Source organism: Diceros bicornis, chromosome 14 (genome assembly GCF_020826845.1).
Source record: "Diceros bicornis minor isolate mBicDic1 chromosome 14, mDicBic1.mat.cur, whole genome shotgun sequence".
Taxonomy (NCBI): Eukaryota; Metazoa; Chordata; class Mammalia; order Perissodactyla; family Rhinocerotidae; genus Diceros; species Diceros bicornis.
The window spans coordinates 69,096,545-69,112,678 of NC_080753.1; positions in this window are offsets into that span (position 1 = coordinate 69,096,545).

The following is a 16,134-nucleotide window of genomic DNA, read 5'->3' on the forward strand; positions in this document are numbered from 1 at the left end:
GATCACATATTTCCTAACAAAGTTGTGACACAGATTCCCAATTCGGGCATTCAGAACATATAGCACGTTGCTGTAAGCAAGCAGATTCTCATTAATGATGCAAGTTACTAGGTAGCAACAAGTTTGTATAGGTATTTCAAAGATGCCCAGAACTGAGCTAAACTTGGTATGTGTCCAACTCCTAGAAATAACTTCATGCCCCATCTCCCTTACTTCCAGCTAGTAAGGATCACATAATTCCTAACAAAGTTTTGACACAGATTCCCAATTCGGGCATTCAGAACATATAGCACGTTGCTGTAAGCAAGCACCTTCTCATTCAAAGATGCAAGTTACTATGTAGGAACAAGTTCTTATAGGTATTTCAAAGATGCCCAGAACTGAGCTAAACTTGGGATGTGTCCAACTCCTAGAAATAACTTCATGCCCCATCTCCCTTACTTCCAGCTAGTAAGGATCACATAATTCCTAACAAAGTTTTGACACAGATTCCGAATTCGGGCATTCAGAACATATAGCACGTTGCTGTAAGCAAGCACATTCTCATTCAAAGATGCAAGATACTATGTAGGAACAAGTTTGTATAGGTATTTCAAAGATGCCCAGAACTGAGCTAAACTTGGTATGTGTCCAACTCCTAGAAATAACTTCATGCCCCATCTCCCTTACTTCCAGCTAGTAAGGATCACATAATTCCTAACAAAGTTTTGACACAGATTCCCAATTCGGGCATTCAGAACATATAGCACGTTGCTGTAAGCAAGCACATTCTCATTCAAAGTTGCAAGTTACTATGTAGGAACAAGTTTGTATAGGTATTTCAAAGATGCCCAGAACTGAGCTAAACTTGGTATGTGTCCAACCCCTAGAAATAACTTCATGCCCCATCTCCCTTACTTCCAGCTAGTAAGGATCACATAATTCCTAACAAAGTTTTGACACAGATTCCCAATTCGGGCATTCAGAACATATAGCACGTTGCTGTAAGCAAGCACATTTTCATTCAAAGTTGTAAGTTACTATGTAGGAACAAGTTTGTATAGGTATTTCAAAGATGCCCAGAACTGAGCTAAACTTGGTATGTGTCCAACTCCTAGAAATAACTTCATGCCCCATCTCCCTTACTTCCAGCTAGTAAGGATCACATAATTCCTAACAAAGTTTTGACACAGATTCCCAATTCGGGCATTCAGAACATATAGCACGTTGCTGTAAGCAATCACATTTTCATTCAACGTTGCAAGTTACTATGTAGGAACAAGTTTGTATAGGTATTTCAAAGATGCCCAGAACTGAGCTAAACTTGGTATGTGTCCAACTCCTAGAAATAACATCAAGCCCCATCTCCCTTACTTCCAGCTAGTAAGGATCACATAATTCCTAACAAAGTTTTGACACAGATTCCCAATTCGGGCATTCAGAACATATACCACGTTGCTGTAAGCAAGCACATTCTCATTCAAAGTTGCAAGTTACTATGTAGGAACAAGTTTGTATAGGTATTTCAAGATGCCCAGAACTGAGCTAAACTTGGTATGTGTCCAACTCCTAGAAATAACTTCATGCCCCATCTCCCTTACTTCCAGCTAGTAAGGATCACATAATTCCTAACAAAGTTTTGACACAGATTCCCTATTCGGGCATTCAGAACATATAGCACGTTGCTATAAGCAAGCAGATTCTCATTCAAAGATGCAAGTTACTATGTAGGAACAAGTTTGTATAGGTATTTCAAAGATGCCCAGAACTGAGCTCAAATTGGTATGTGTCCAACTCCTAGAAATAACTTCATGCCCCATCTCCCTTACTTCCAGCTAGTAAGGATCACATAATTCCTAACAAAGTTTTGACACAGATTCCCAATTCGGGCATTCAGAACATATAGCACGTTGCTGTAAGCAAGCAGATTCCCATTCAAAGATGCAAGTTACTATGTAGGAAGAAGTTTGTATAGGTATTTCAAAGATGCCCAGAACTGAGCTAAACTTGGTATGTGTCCAACTCCTAGAAATAACTTCATGCCCCATCTCCCTTACTTCCAGGTAGTAAGGATCACATAATTCCTAACAAAGTTTTGACACAGATTGCCAATTCGGGCATTCATAACATATAGCACGTTGCTGTAAGCAAGCAGATTCTCATTAATGCTGCAAGTTACTATGTAGCAACAAGTTTGTATAGGTATTTCAAAGATGCCCAGAACTGAGCTAAACTTGGTATGTGTCCAACTCCTAGAAATAAATTCATGCCCCATCTCTCTTACTTCCAGCTAGTAAGGATCACATAATTCCTAACAAAATTTTGACACAGATTGCCAATTCGGGCATTCAGAACATATAGCACGTTGCTGTAAGCAAGCACATTCTCATTCAAAGATGCAAGTTACTATGTAGGAACAAGTTTGTATAGGTATTTCAAAGATGCCCAGAACTGAGCTAAACTTGGTATGTGTCCAACTCCTAGAAATAACTTCATGCCCCATCTCCCTTACTTCCAGCTAGTAAGGATCACATAATTCCTAACAAAGTTTTGACACAGATTCCCAATTCGGGCATTCAGGACATATAGCACGTTGCTGTAAGCAAGCACATTCTCATTCAAAGTTGCAAGTTACTATGTAGGAACAAGTTTGTATAGGTATTTCAAAGATGCCCAGAACTGAGCTAAACTTGGTATGTGTCCAACTCCTAGAAATAACTTCATGCCCCATCTCCCTTACTTCCAGCTAGTAAGGATCACATAATTCCTAACAAAGTTTTGACACAGATTCCCAATTCGCGCATTCAGAACATATAGCACGTTGCTGTAAGCAAGCAGATTCCCATTCAAAGATGCAAGTTACTATGTAGGAACAAGTTTGTATAGGTATTTCAAAGATGCCCAGACTGAGCTAAACTTGCTATGTGTCCAACTCCTAGAAATAACTTCATGCCCCATCTCCCTTACTTCCAGCTAGTAAGGATGACATAATTCCTAACAAAGTTTTGACACAGATTCCCAATTCGGGCATTCAGAACATATAGCACGTTGCTGTAAGCAAGCACATTCTCATTCAAAGATGCAAGTTACTATGTAGGAACAAGTTTGTATAGGTATTTCAAAGATGCCCAGAACTGAGCTAAACTTGGTATGTGTCCAACTCCTAGAAATAACTTCATGCCCCATCTCCCTTACTTCCAGCTAGTAAGGATCACATAATTCCTAACAAAGTTTTGACACAGATTCCCAATTCGGGCATTCAGAACATATAGCACGTTGCTGTAAGCAAGCACATTCTCATTCAAAGATGCAAGTTACTAGGTAGGAACAAGTTTGTATAGGTATTTCAAAGATGCCCAGAACTGAGCTAAACTTGGTATGTGTCCAACTCCTAGAAATAACTTCATGCCCCATCTCCCTTACTTCCAGCTAGTAAGGATCACATAATTCCTAACAAGTTCTGACACAGATTCCCAATTCGGGCATTCAGAACATATAGCACGTTGCTGTAAGCAAGCACATTCTCATTCAAAGTTGCAAGTTACTATGTAGTAACAAGTTTGTATAGGTATTTCAAAGATGCCCAGAACTGAGCTAAACTTGGTATGTGTCCAACTCCTAGAAATAACTTCATGCCCCATCTCCCTTACTTCCAGCTAGTAAGGATCACATAATTCCTAACAAAGTTTTGACACAGATTGCCAATTCGGGCATTCAGAACATATAGCACGTTGCTGTAAGCAAGCACATTCTCATTCAAAGACGCAAGTTACTATGTAGGAACAAGTTTGTATAGGTATTTCAAAGATGCCCAGAACTGAGCTAAACTTGGTATGTGTCCAACTCCTAGAAATAACTTCATGCCCCATCTCCCTTACTTCCAGCTAGTAAGGATCACATAATTCCTAACAAAGTTTTGACACAGATTCCCAATTCGGGCATTCAGAACATATACCACGTTGCTGTAAGCAAGCACATTCTCATTCAAAGTTGCAAGTTACTATGTAGGAACAAGTTTGTATAGGTATTTCAAAGATGCCCAGAACTGAGCTAAACTTGGTATGTGTCCAACTCCTAGAAATAACTTCATGCCCCATCTCCCTTACTTCCAGCTAGTAAGGATCACATAATTCCTAACAAAGTTTTGACACAGATTCCCTATTCGGGCATTCAGAACATATAGCACGTTGCTGTAAGCAAGCACATTCTCATTCAAAGATGCAAGTTACTATGTAGGAACAAGTTTGTATAGGTATTTCAAAGATGCCCAGAACTGAGCTAAACTTGGTATGTGTCCAACTGCTAGAAATAACTTCATGCCCCATCTCTCTTACTTCCAGCTAGTAAGGATCACATAATTCCTAACAAAGTTTTGACACAGATTCCCTATTCGGGCATTCAGAACATATAGCACGTTGCTTTAAGCAAGCACATTTTCATTCAAAGTTGCAAGTTGCTAGGTAGGAACAAGTTTGTATAGGTATTTCAAAGATGCCCAGAACTGAGCTAAATTTGGTATTTGTCCAACTCCTAGAAATAACTTCATGCCCCATCTCCCTTACTTCCAGCTAGTAAGGATCACATAATTCCTAACAAAGTTTTGACACAGATTCCCTATTCGGGCATTCAGAAAATATAGCACGTTGCTATAAGCAAGCAGATTCTCATTCAAAGATGCAAGTTACTAGGTAGGAACAAGTTTGTATAGGTATTTCAAAGATGCCCAGAACTGAGCTCAACTTGGTATGTGTCCAACTCCTAGAAATAACTACATGCCCCATCTCCCTTACTTCCAGCTAGTAAGGATCACATAATTCCTAACAAAGTTTTGACACAGATTCCCAATTCGGGCATTCAGAACATATAGGACGTTGCTGCAAGCAAGCACATTCTCATTAAAAGTTGCAAGTTACTATGTAGGAACAAGTTTGTATTGGTATTTCAAATATGCCCAGAACTGAGCTAAACTTGGTATGTGTCCAACTCCTAGAAATAACTTCATGCCCCATCTCCCTTACTTCCAGCTAGTAAGGATCACATAATTCCTAACAAAGTTTTGACACATATTCCCAATTCGGGCATTCAGAACATATAGCACGTTGCTGTAAGCAAGCAGATTCCCATTCAAAGATGCAAGTTACTATGTAGGAACAAGTTTGTATAGGTATTTCAAAGATGCGCAGAACTGAGCTAAACTTGCTATGTGTCCAACTCCTAGAAATAACTTCATGCCCCATCTCCCTTACTTCCAGCTAGTAAGGATCACATAATTCCTAACAAAGTTTTGACACAGATTCCCAATTCGGGCATTCAGAACATATAGCACGTTGCTGTAAGCAAGCAGATTCTCATTAATGATGCAAGTTACTAGGTAGCAACAAGTTTGTATAGGTATTTCAAAGATGCCCAGAACTGAGCTAAACTTGGTATGTGTCCAACTCCTAGAAATAACTTCATGCCCCATCTCCCTTACTTCCAGCTAGTAAGGATCACATAATTCCTAACAAAGTTTTGACACAGATTCCCAATTCGGGCATTCAGAACATATAGCACGTTGCTGTAAGCAAGCACCTTCTCATTCAAAGATGCAAGTTACTATGTAGGAACAAGTTCTTATAGGTATTTCAAAGATGCCCAGAACTGAGCTAAACTTGGGATGTGTCCAACTCCTAGAAATAACTTCATGCCCCATCTCCCTTACTTCCAGCTAGTAAGGATCACATAATTCCTAACAAAGTTTTGACACAGATTCCCAATTCGGGCATTCAGAACATATAGCACGTTGCTGTAAGCAAGCACATTCTCATTCAAAGTTGCAAGTTACTATGTAGCAACAAGTTTGTATAGGTATTTCAAAGATGCCCAGAACTGAGCTAAACTTGGTATGTGTCCAACTCCTAGAAATAACTTCATGCCCCATCTCCCTTACTTCCAGCTAGTAAGGATCACATATTTCCTAACAAAGTTTTGACACAGATTCCCAATTCGGGCATTCAGAACATATAGCACGTTGCTGTAAGCAAGCAGATTCTCATTAATGATGCAAGTTACTATGTAGCAACAAGTTTGTATAGGTATTTCAAAGATGCCCAGAACTGAGCTAAACTTGGTATGTGTCCAACTCCTAGAAATAACTTCATGCCCCATCTCCCTTACTTCCAGCTAGTAAGGATCACATAATTCCTAACAAAGTTTTGACACAGATTCCCAATTCGGGCATTCAGAACATATAGCACGTTGCTGTAAGCAAGCAGATTCTCATTAATGATGCAAGTTACTATGTAGGAACAAGTTTGTATAGGTATTTCAAAGATGCCCAGAACTGAGCTAAACTTGGTATGTGTCCAACTCCTAGAAATAACTTCATGCCCCATGTCCCTTACTTCCAGCTAGTAAGGATCATATAATTCCTAACAAAGTTTGGACACAGATTCCCAATTCGGGCATTCAGAACATATAGCACGTTGCTGTAAGCAAGCACATTCTCATTCAAAGTTGCAAGTTACTATGTAGCAACAAGTTTGTATAGGTATTTCAAAGATGCCCAGAACTGAGCTAAACTTGGTATGTGTCCAACTCCTAGAAATAACTTCATGCCCCATCTCCCTTACTTCCAGCTAGTAAGGATCACATATTTCCTAACAAAGTTGTGACACAGATTCCCAATTCGGGCATTCAGAACATATAGCACGTTGCTGTAAGCAAGCAGATTCTCATTAATGATGCAAGTTACTAGGTAGCAACAAGTTTGTATAGGTATTTCAAAGATGCCCAGAACTGAGCTAAACTTGGTATGTGTCCAACTCCTAGAAATAACTTCATGCCCCATCTCCCTTACTTCCAGCTAGTAAGGATCACATAATTCCTAACAAAGTTTTGACACAGATTCCCAATTCGGGCATTCAGAACATATAGCACGTTGCTGTAAGCAAGCACCTTCTCATTCAAAGATGCAAGTTACTATGTAGGAACAAGTTCTTATAGGTATTTCAAAGATGCCCAGAACTGAGCTAAACTTGGGATGTGTCCAACTCCTAGAAATAACTTCATGCCCCATCTCCCTTACTTCCAGCTAGTAAGGATCACATAATTCCTAACAAAGTTTTGACACAGATTCCCAATTCGGGCATTCAGAACATATAGCACGTTGCTGTAAGCAAGCACATTCTCATTCAAAGATGCAAGTTACTATGTAGGAACAAGTTTGTATAGGTATTTCAAAGATGCCCAGAACTGAGCTAAACTTGGGATGTGTCCAACTCCTAGAAATAACTTCATGCTCCATCTCCCTTACTTCCAGCTAGTAAGGATCACATAATTCCTAACAAAGTTTTGACACAGATTGCCAATTCGGGCATTCAGAACATATAGCACGTTGCTGTAAACAAGCACATTCTCATTCAAAGATGCAAGTTACTATGTAGGAACAAGTTCGTATAGGTATTTCAAAGATGCCCAGAACTGAGCTAAACTTGGTATGTGTCCAACTCCTAGAAATAACTTCATGCCCCATCTCCCTTACTTCCAGCTAGTAAGGATCACATAATTCCTAACAAAGTTTTGACACAGATTGCCAATTCGGGCATTCAGAACATATAGCACGTTGCTGTAAGCAAGCACATTCTCATTCAAAGTTGCAAGTTACTATGTAGGAACAAGTTTGTATAGGTATTTCAAAGATGCCCAGAACTGAGCTAAACTTGGTATGTGTCCAACTCCTAGAAATAACTTCATGCCCCATCTCCCTTACTTCCAGCTAGTAAGGATCACATAATTCCTAACAAAGTTTTGACACAGATTCCCAATTCGGGCATTCAGAACATATAGCACGTTGCTGCAAGCAAGCACATTCTAATTCAAAGATGCAAGTTACTGTGTAGGAACAAGTTTGTATAGGTATTTCAAAGATGCCCAGAACTGAGCTAAACTTGGTATGTGTCCAACTCCTAGAAATAACTTCATGCCCCATCTCCCTTACTTCCAGCTAGTAAGGATCACATATTTCCTAACAAAGTTTTGACACAGATTCCCAATTCGGGCATTCAGAACATATAGCACGTTGCTGTAAGCAAGCAGATTCTCATTAATGATGCAAGTTACTATGTAGCAACAAGTTTGTATAGGTATTTCAAAGATGCCCAGAACTGAGCTAAACTTGGTATGTGTCCAACTCCTAGAAATAACTTCATGCCCCATCTCCCTTACTTCCAGCTAGTAAGGATCACATAATTCCTAACAAAGTTTTGACACAGATTCCCAATTCGGGCATTCAGGACATATAGCACGTTGCTGTAAGCAAGCACATTCTCATTCAAAGTTGCAAGTTACTATGTAGGAACAAGTTTGTATAGGTATTTCAAAGATGCCCAGAACTGAGCTAAACTTGGTATGTGTCCAACTCCTAGAAATAACTTCATGCCCCATCTCCCTTACTTCCAGCTAGTAAGGATCACATAATTCCTAACAAAGTTTTGACACAGATTCCCAATTCGCGCATTCAGAACATATAGCACGTTGCTGTAAGCAAGCAGATTCCCATTCAAAGATGCAAGTTACTATGTAGGAACAAGTTTGTATAGGTATTTCAAAGATGCCCAGAACTGAGCTAAACTTGCTATGTGTCCAACTCCTAGAAATAACTTCATGCCCCATCTCCCTTACTTCCAGCTAGTAAGGATGACATAATTCCTAACAAAGTTTTGACACAGATTCCCAATTCGGGCATTCAGAACATATAGCACGTTGCTGTAAGCAAGCACATTCTCATTCAAAGATGCAAGTTACTATGTAGGAACAAGTTTGTATAGGTATTTCAAAGATGCACAGAACTGAGCTAAACTTGGTATGTGTCCAACTCCTAGAAATAACTTCATGCCCCATCTCCCTTACTTCCAGCTAGTAAGGATCACATAATTCCTAACAAAGTTTTGACACAGATTCCCAATTCGGGCATTCAGAACATATAGCACGTTGCTGTAAGCAAGCACATTCTCATTCAAAGATGCAAGTTACTAGGTAGGAACAAGTTTGTATAGGTATTTCAAAGATGCCCAGAACTGAGCTAAACTTGGTATGTGTCCAACTCCTAGAAATAACTTCATGCCCCATCTCCCTTACTTCCAGCTAGTAAGGATCACATAATTCCTAACAAGTTTTGACACAGATTCCCAATTCGGGCATTCAGAACATATAGCACGTTGCTGTAAGCAAGCACATTCTCATTCAAAGTTGCAAGTTACTATGTAGTAACAAGTTTGTATAGGTATTTCAAAGATGCCCAGAACTGAGCTAAACTTGGTATGTGTCCAACTCCTAGAAATAACTTCATGCCCCATCTCCCTTACTTCCAGCTAGTAAGGATCACATAATTCCTAACAAAGTTTTGACACAGATTGCCAATTCGGGCATTCAGAACATATAGCACGTTGCTGTAAGCAAGCACATTCTCATTCAAAGACGCAAGTTACTATGTAGGAACAAGTTTGTATAGGTATTTCAAAGATGCCCAGAACTGAGCTAAACTTGGTATGTGTCCAACTCCTAGAAATAACTTCATGCCCCATCTCCCTTACTTCCAGCTAGTAAGGATCACATAATTCCTAACAAAGTTTTGACACAGATTCCCAATTCGGGCATTCAGAACATATACCACGTTGCTGTAAGCAAGCACATTCTCATTCAAAGTTGCAAGTTACTATGTAGGAACAAGTTTGTATAGGTATTTCAAAGATGCCCAGAACTGAGCTAAACTTGGTATGTGTCCAACTCCTAGAAATAACTTCATGCCCCATCTCCCTTACTTCCAGCTAGTAAGGATCACATAATTCCTAACAAAGTTTTGACACAGATTCCCTATTCGGGCATTCAGAACATATAGCACGTTGCTGTAAGCAAGCACATTCTCATTCAAAGATGCAAGTTACTATGTAGGAACAAGTTTGTATAGGTATTTCAAAGATGCCCAGAACTGAGCTAAACTTGGTATGTGTCCAACTGCTAGAAATAACTTCATGCCCCATCTCTCTTACTTCCAGCTAGTAAGGATCACATAATTCCTAACAAAGTTTTGACACAGATTCCCTATTCGGGCATTCAGAACATATAGCACGTTGCTGTAAGCAAGCACATTTTCATTCAAAGTTGCAAGTTGCTAGGTAGGAACAAGTTTGTATAGGTATTTCAAAGATGCCCAGATCTGAGCTAAATTTGGTATTTGTCCAACTCCTAGAAATAACTTCATGCCCCATCTCCCTTACTTCCAGCTAGTAAGGATCACATAATTCCTAACAAAGTTTTGACACAGATTCCCTATTCGGGCATTCAGAACATATAGCACGTTGCTATAAGCAAGCAGATTCTCATTCAAAGATGCAAGTTACTAGGTAGGAACAAGTTTGTATAGGTATTTCAAAGATGCCCAGAACTGAGCTCAACTTGGTATGTGTCCAACTCCTAGAAATAACTTCATGCCCCATCTCCCTTACTTCCAGCTAGTAAGGATCACATAATTCCTAACAAAGTTTTGACACAGATTCCCAATTCGGGCATTCAGAACATATAGGACGTTGCTGCAAGCAAGCACATTCTCATTAAAAGTTGCAAGTTACTATGTAGGAACAAGTTTGTATTGGTATTTCAAATATGCCCAGAACTGAGCTAAACTTGGTATGTGTCCAACTCCTAGAAATAACTTCATGCCCCATCTCCCTTACTTCCAGCTAGTAAGGATCACATAATTCCTAACAAAGTTTTGACACATATTCCCAATTCGGGCATTCAGAACATATAGCACGTTGCTGTAAGCAAGCAGATTCCCATTCAAAGATGCAAGTTACTATGTAGGAACAAGTTTGTATAGGTATTTCAAAGATGCCCAGAACTGAGCTAAACTTGCTATGTGTCCAACTCCTAGAAATAACTTCATGCCCCATCTCCCTTACTTCCAGCTAGTAAGGATCACATAATTCCTAACAAAGTTTTGACACAGATTCCCAATTCGGGCATTCAGAACATATAGCACGTTGCTGTAAGCAAGCAGATTCTCATTAATGATGCAAGTTACTAGGTAGCAACAAGTTTGTATAGGTATTTCAAAGATGCCCAGAACTGAGCTAAACTTGGTATGTGTCCAACTCCTAGAAATAACTTCATGCCCCATCTCCCTTACTTCCAGCTAGTAAGGATCACATAATTCCTAACAAAGTTTTGACACAGATTCCCAATTCGGGCATTCAGAACATATAGCACGTTGCTGTAAGCAAGCACCTTCTCATTCAAAGATGCAAGTTACTATGTAGGAACAAGTTCTTATAGGTATTTCAAAGATGCCCAGAACTGAGCTAAACTTGGTATGTGTCCAACTCCTAGAAATAACTTCATGCCCCATCTCCCTTACTTCCAGCTAGTAAGGATCACATAATTCCTAACAAAGTTTTGACACAGATTCCCAATTCGGGCATTCAGAACATATAGCACGTTGCTGAAAGCAAGCACATTCTCATTCAAAGTTGCAAGTTACTATGTAGCAACAAGTTTGTATAGGTATTTCAAAGATGCCCAGAACTGAGCTAAACTTGGTATGTGTCCAACTCCTAGAAATAACTTCATGCCCCATCTCCCTTACTTCCAGCTAGTAAGGATCACATATTTCCTAACAAAGTTTTGACACAGATTCCCAATTCGGGCATTCAGAACATATAGCACGTTGCTGTAAGCAAGCAGATTCTCATTAATGATGCAAGTTACTAGGTAGCAACAAGTTTGTATAGGTATTTCAAAGATGCCCAGAACTGAGCTAAACTTGGTATGTGTCCAACTCCTAGAAATAACTTCATGCCCCATCTCCCTTACTTCCAGCTAGTAAGGATCACATAATTCCTAACAAAGTTTTGACACAGATTCCCAATTCGGGCATTCAGAACATATAGCACGTTGCTGTAAGCAAGCACCTTCTCATTCAAAGATGCAAGTTACTATGTAGGAACAAGTTCTTATAGGTATTTCAAAGATGCCCAGAACTGAGCTAAACTTGGGATGTGTCCAACTCCTAGAAATAACTTCATGCCCCATCTCCCTTACTTCCAGCTAGTAAGGATCACATAATTCCTAACAAAGTTTTGACACAGATTCCCAATTCGGGCATTCAGAACATATAGCACGTTGCTGTAAGCAAGCACCTTCTCATTCAAAGATGCAAGTTACTATGTAGGAACAAGTTCTTATAGGTATTTCAAAGATGCCCAGAACTGAGCTAAACTTGGGATGTGTCCAACTCCTAGAAATAACTTCATGCCCCATCTCCCTTACTTCCAGCTAGTAAGGATCACATAATTCCTAACAAAGTTTTGACACAGATTCCCAATTCGGGCATTCAGAACATATAGCACGTTGCTGTAAGCAAGCACATTCTCATTCAAAGATGCAAGTTACTATGTAGGAACAAGTTTGTATAGGTATTTCAAAGATGCCCAGAACTGAGCTAAACTTGGGATGTGTCCAACTCCTAGAAATAACTTCATGCTCCATCTCCCTTACTTCCAGCTAGTAAGGATCACATAATTCCTAACAAAGTTTTGACACAGATTGCCAATTCGGGCATTCAGAACATATAGCACGTTGCTGTAAACAAGCACATTCTCATTCAAAGATGCAAGTTACTATGTAGGAACAAGTTCGTATAGGTATTTCAAAGATGCCCAGAACTGAGCTAAACTTGGTATGTGTCCAACTCCTAGAAATAACTTCATGCCCCATCTCCCTTACTTCCAGCTAGTAAGGATCACATAATTCCTAACAAAGTTTTGACACAGATTGCCAATTCGGGCATTCAGAACATATAGCACGTTGCTGTAAGCAAGCACATTCTCATTCAAAGTTGCAAGTTACTATGTAGGAACAAGTTTGTATAGGTATTTCAAAGATGCCCAGAACTGAGCTAAACTTGGTATGTGTCCAACTCCTAGAAATAACTTCATGCCCCATCTCCCTTACTTCCAGCTAGTAAGGATCACATAATTCCTAACAAAGTTTTGACACAGATTCCCAATTCGGGCATTCAGAACATATAGCACGTTGCTGCAAGCAAGCACATTCTAATTCAAAGATGCAAGTTACTGTGTAGGAACAAGTTTGTATAGGTATTTCAAAGATGCCCAGAACTGAGCTAAACTTGGTATGTGTCCAACTCCTAGAAATAACTTCATGCCCCATCTCCCTTACTTCCAGCTAGTAAGGATCACATATTTCCTAACAAAGTTTTGACACAGATTCCCAATTCGGGCATTCAGAACATATAGCACGTTGCTGTAAGCAAGCAGATTCTCATTAATGATGCAAGTTACTATGTAGCAACAAGTTTGTATAGGTATTTCAAAGATGCCCAGAACTGAGCTAAACTTGGTATGTGTCCAACTCCTAGAAATAACTTCATGCCCCATCTCCCTTACTTCCAGCTAGTAAGGATCACATAATTCCTAACAAAGTTTTGACACAGATTCCCAATTCGGGCATTCAGGACATATAGCACGTTGCTGTAAGCAAGCACATTCTCATTCAAAGTTGCAAGTTACTATGTAGGAACAAGTTTGTATAGGTATTTCAAAGATGCCCAGAACTGAGCTAAACTTGGTATGTGTCCAACTCCTAGAAATAACTTCATGCCCCATCTCCCTTACTTCCAGCTAGTAAGGATCACATAATTCCTAACAAAGTTTTGACACAGATTCCCAATTCGCGCATTCAGAACATATAGCACGTTGCTGTAAGCAAGCAGATTCCCATTCAAAGATGCAAGTTACTATGTAGGAACAAGTTTGTATAGGTATTTCAAAGATGCCCAGAACTGAGCTAAACTTGCTATGTGTCCAACTCCTAGAAATAACTTCATGCCCCATCTCCCTTACTTCCAGCTAGTAAGGATGACATAATTCCTAACAAAGTTTTGACACAGATTCCCAATTCGGGCATTCAGAACATATAGCACGTTGCTGTAAGCAAGCACATTCTCATTCAAAGATGCAAGTTACTATGTAGGAACAAGTTTGTATAGGTATTTCAAAGATGCCCAGAACTGAGCTAAACTTGGTATGTGTCCAACTCCTAGAAATAACTTCATGCCCCATCTCCCTTACTTCCAGCTAGTAAGGATCACATAATTCCTAACAAAGTTTTGACACAGATTCCCAATTCGGGCATTCAGAACATATAGCACGTTGCTGTAAGCAAGCACATTCTCATTCAAAGATGCAAGTTACTAGGTAGGAACAAGTTTGTATAGGTATTTCAAAGATGCCCAGAACTGAGCTAAACTTGGTATGTGTCCAACTCCTAGAAATAACTTCATGCCCCATCTCCCTTACTTCCAGCTAGTAAGGATCACATAATTCCTAACAAGTTTTGACACAGATTCCCAATTCGGGCATTCAGAACATATAGCACGTTGCTGTAAGCAAGCACATTCTCATTCAAAGATGCAAGTTACTATGTAGTAACAAGTTTGTATAGGTATTTCAAAGATGCCCAGAACTGAGCTAAACTTGGTATGTGTCCAACTCCTAGAAATAACTTCATGCCCCATCTCCCTTACTTCCAGCTAGTAAGGATCACATAATTCCTAACAAAGTTTTGACACAGATTGCCAATTCGGGCATTCAGAACATATAGCACGTTGCTGTAAGCAAGCACATTCTCATTCAAAGACGCAAGTTACTATGTAGGAACAAGTTTGTATAGGTATTTCAAAGATGCCCAGAACTGAGCTAAACTTGGTATGTGTCCAACTCCTAGAAATAACTTCATGCCCCATCTCCCTTACTTCCAGCTAGTAAGGATCACATAATTCCTAACAAAGTTTTGACACAGATTCCCAATTCGGGCATTCAGAACATATACCACGTTGCTGTAAGCAAGCACATTCTCATTCAAAGTTGCAAGTTACTATGTAGGAACAAGTTTGTATAGGTATTTCAAAGATGCCCAGAACTGAGCTAAACTTGGTATGTGTCCAACTCCTAGAAATAACTTCATGCCCCATCTCCCTTACTTCCAGCTAGTAAGGATCACATAATTCCTAACAAAGTTTTGACACAGATTCCCTATTCGGGCATTCAGAACATATAGCACGTTGCTGTAAGCAAGCACATTCTCATTCACAGATGCAAGTTACTATGTAGGAACAAGTTTGTATAGGTATTTCAAAGATGCCCAGAACTGAGCTAAACTTGGTATGTGTCCAACTGCTAGAAATAACTTCATGCCCCATCTCTCTTACTTCCAGCTAGTAAGGATCACATAATTCCTAACAAAGTTTTGACACAGATTCCCTATTCGGGCATTCAGAACATATAGCACGTTGCTGTAAGCAAGCACATTTTCATTCAAAGTTGCAAGTTGCTAGGTAGGAACAAGTTTGTATAGGTATTTCAAAGATGCCCAGATCTGAGCTAAATTTGGTATTTGTCCAACTCCTAGAAATAACTTCATGCCCCATCTCCCTTACTTCCAGCTAGTAAGGATCACATAATTCCTAACAAAGTTTTGACACAGATTCCCTATTCGGGCATTCAGAACATATAGCACGTTGCTATAAGCAAGCAGATTCTCATTCAAAGATGCAAGTTACTAGGTAGGAACAAGTTTGTATAGGTATTTCAAAGATGCCCAGAACTGAGCTCAACTTGGTATGTGTCCAACTCCTAGAAATAACTTCATGCCCCATCTCCCTTACTTCCAGCTAGTAAGGATCACATAATTCCTAACAAAGTTTTGACACAGATTCCCAATTCGGGCATTCAGAACATATAGGACGTTGCTGCAAGCAAGCACATTCTCATTAAAAGTTGCAAGTTACTATGTAGGAACAAGTTTGTATTGGTATTTCAAATATGCCCAGAACTGAGCTAAACTTGGTATGTGTCCAACTCCTAGAAATAACTTCATGCCCCATCTCCCTTACTTCCAGCTAGTAAGGATCACATAATTCCTAACAAAGTTTTGACACATATTCCCAATTCGGGCATTCAGAACATATAGCACGTTGCTGTAAGCAAGCAGATTCCCATTCAAAGATGCAAGTTACTATGTAGGAACAAGTTTGTATAGGTATTTCAAAGATGCCCAGAACTGAGCTAAACTTGCTATGTGTCCAACTCCTAGAAA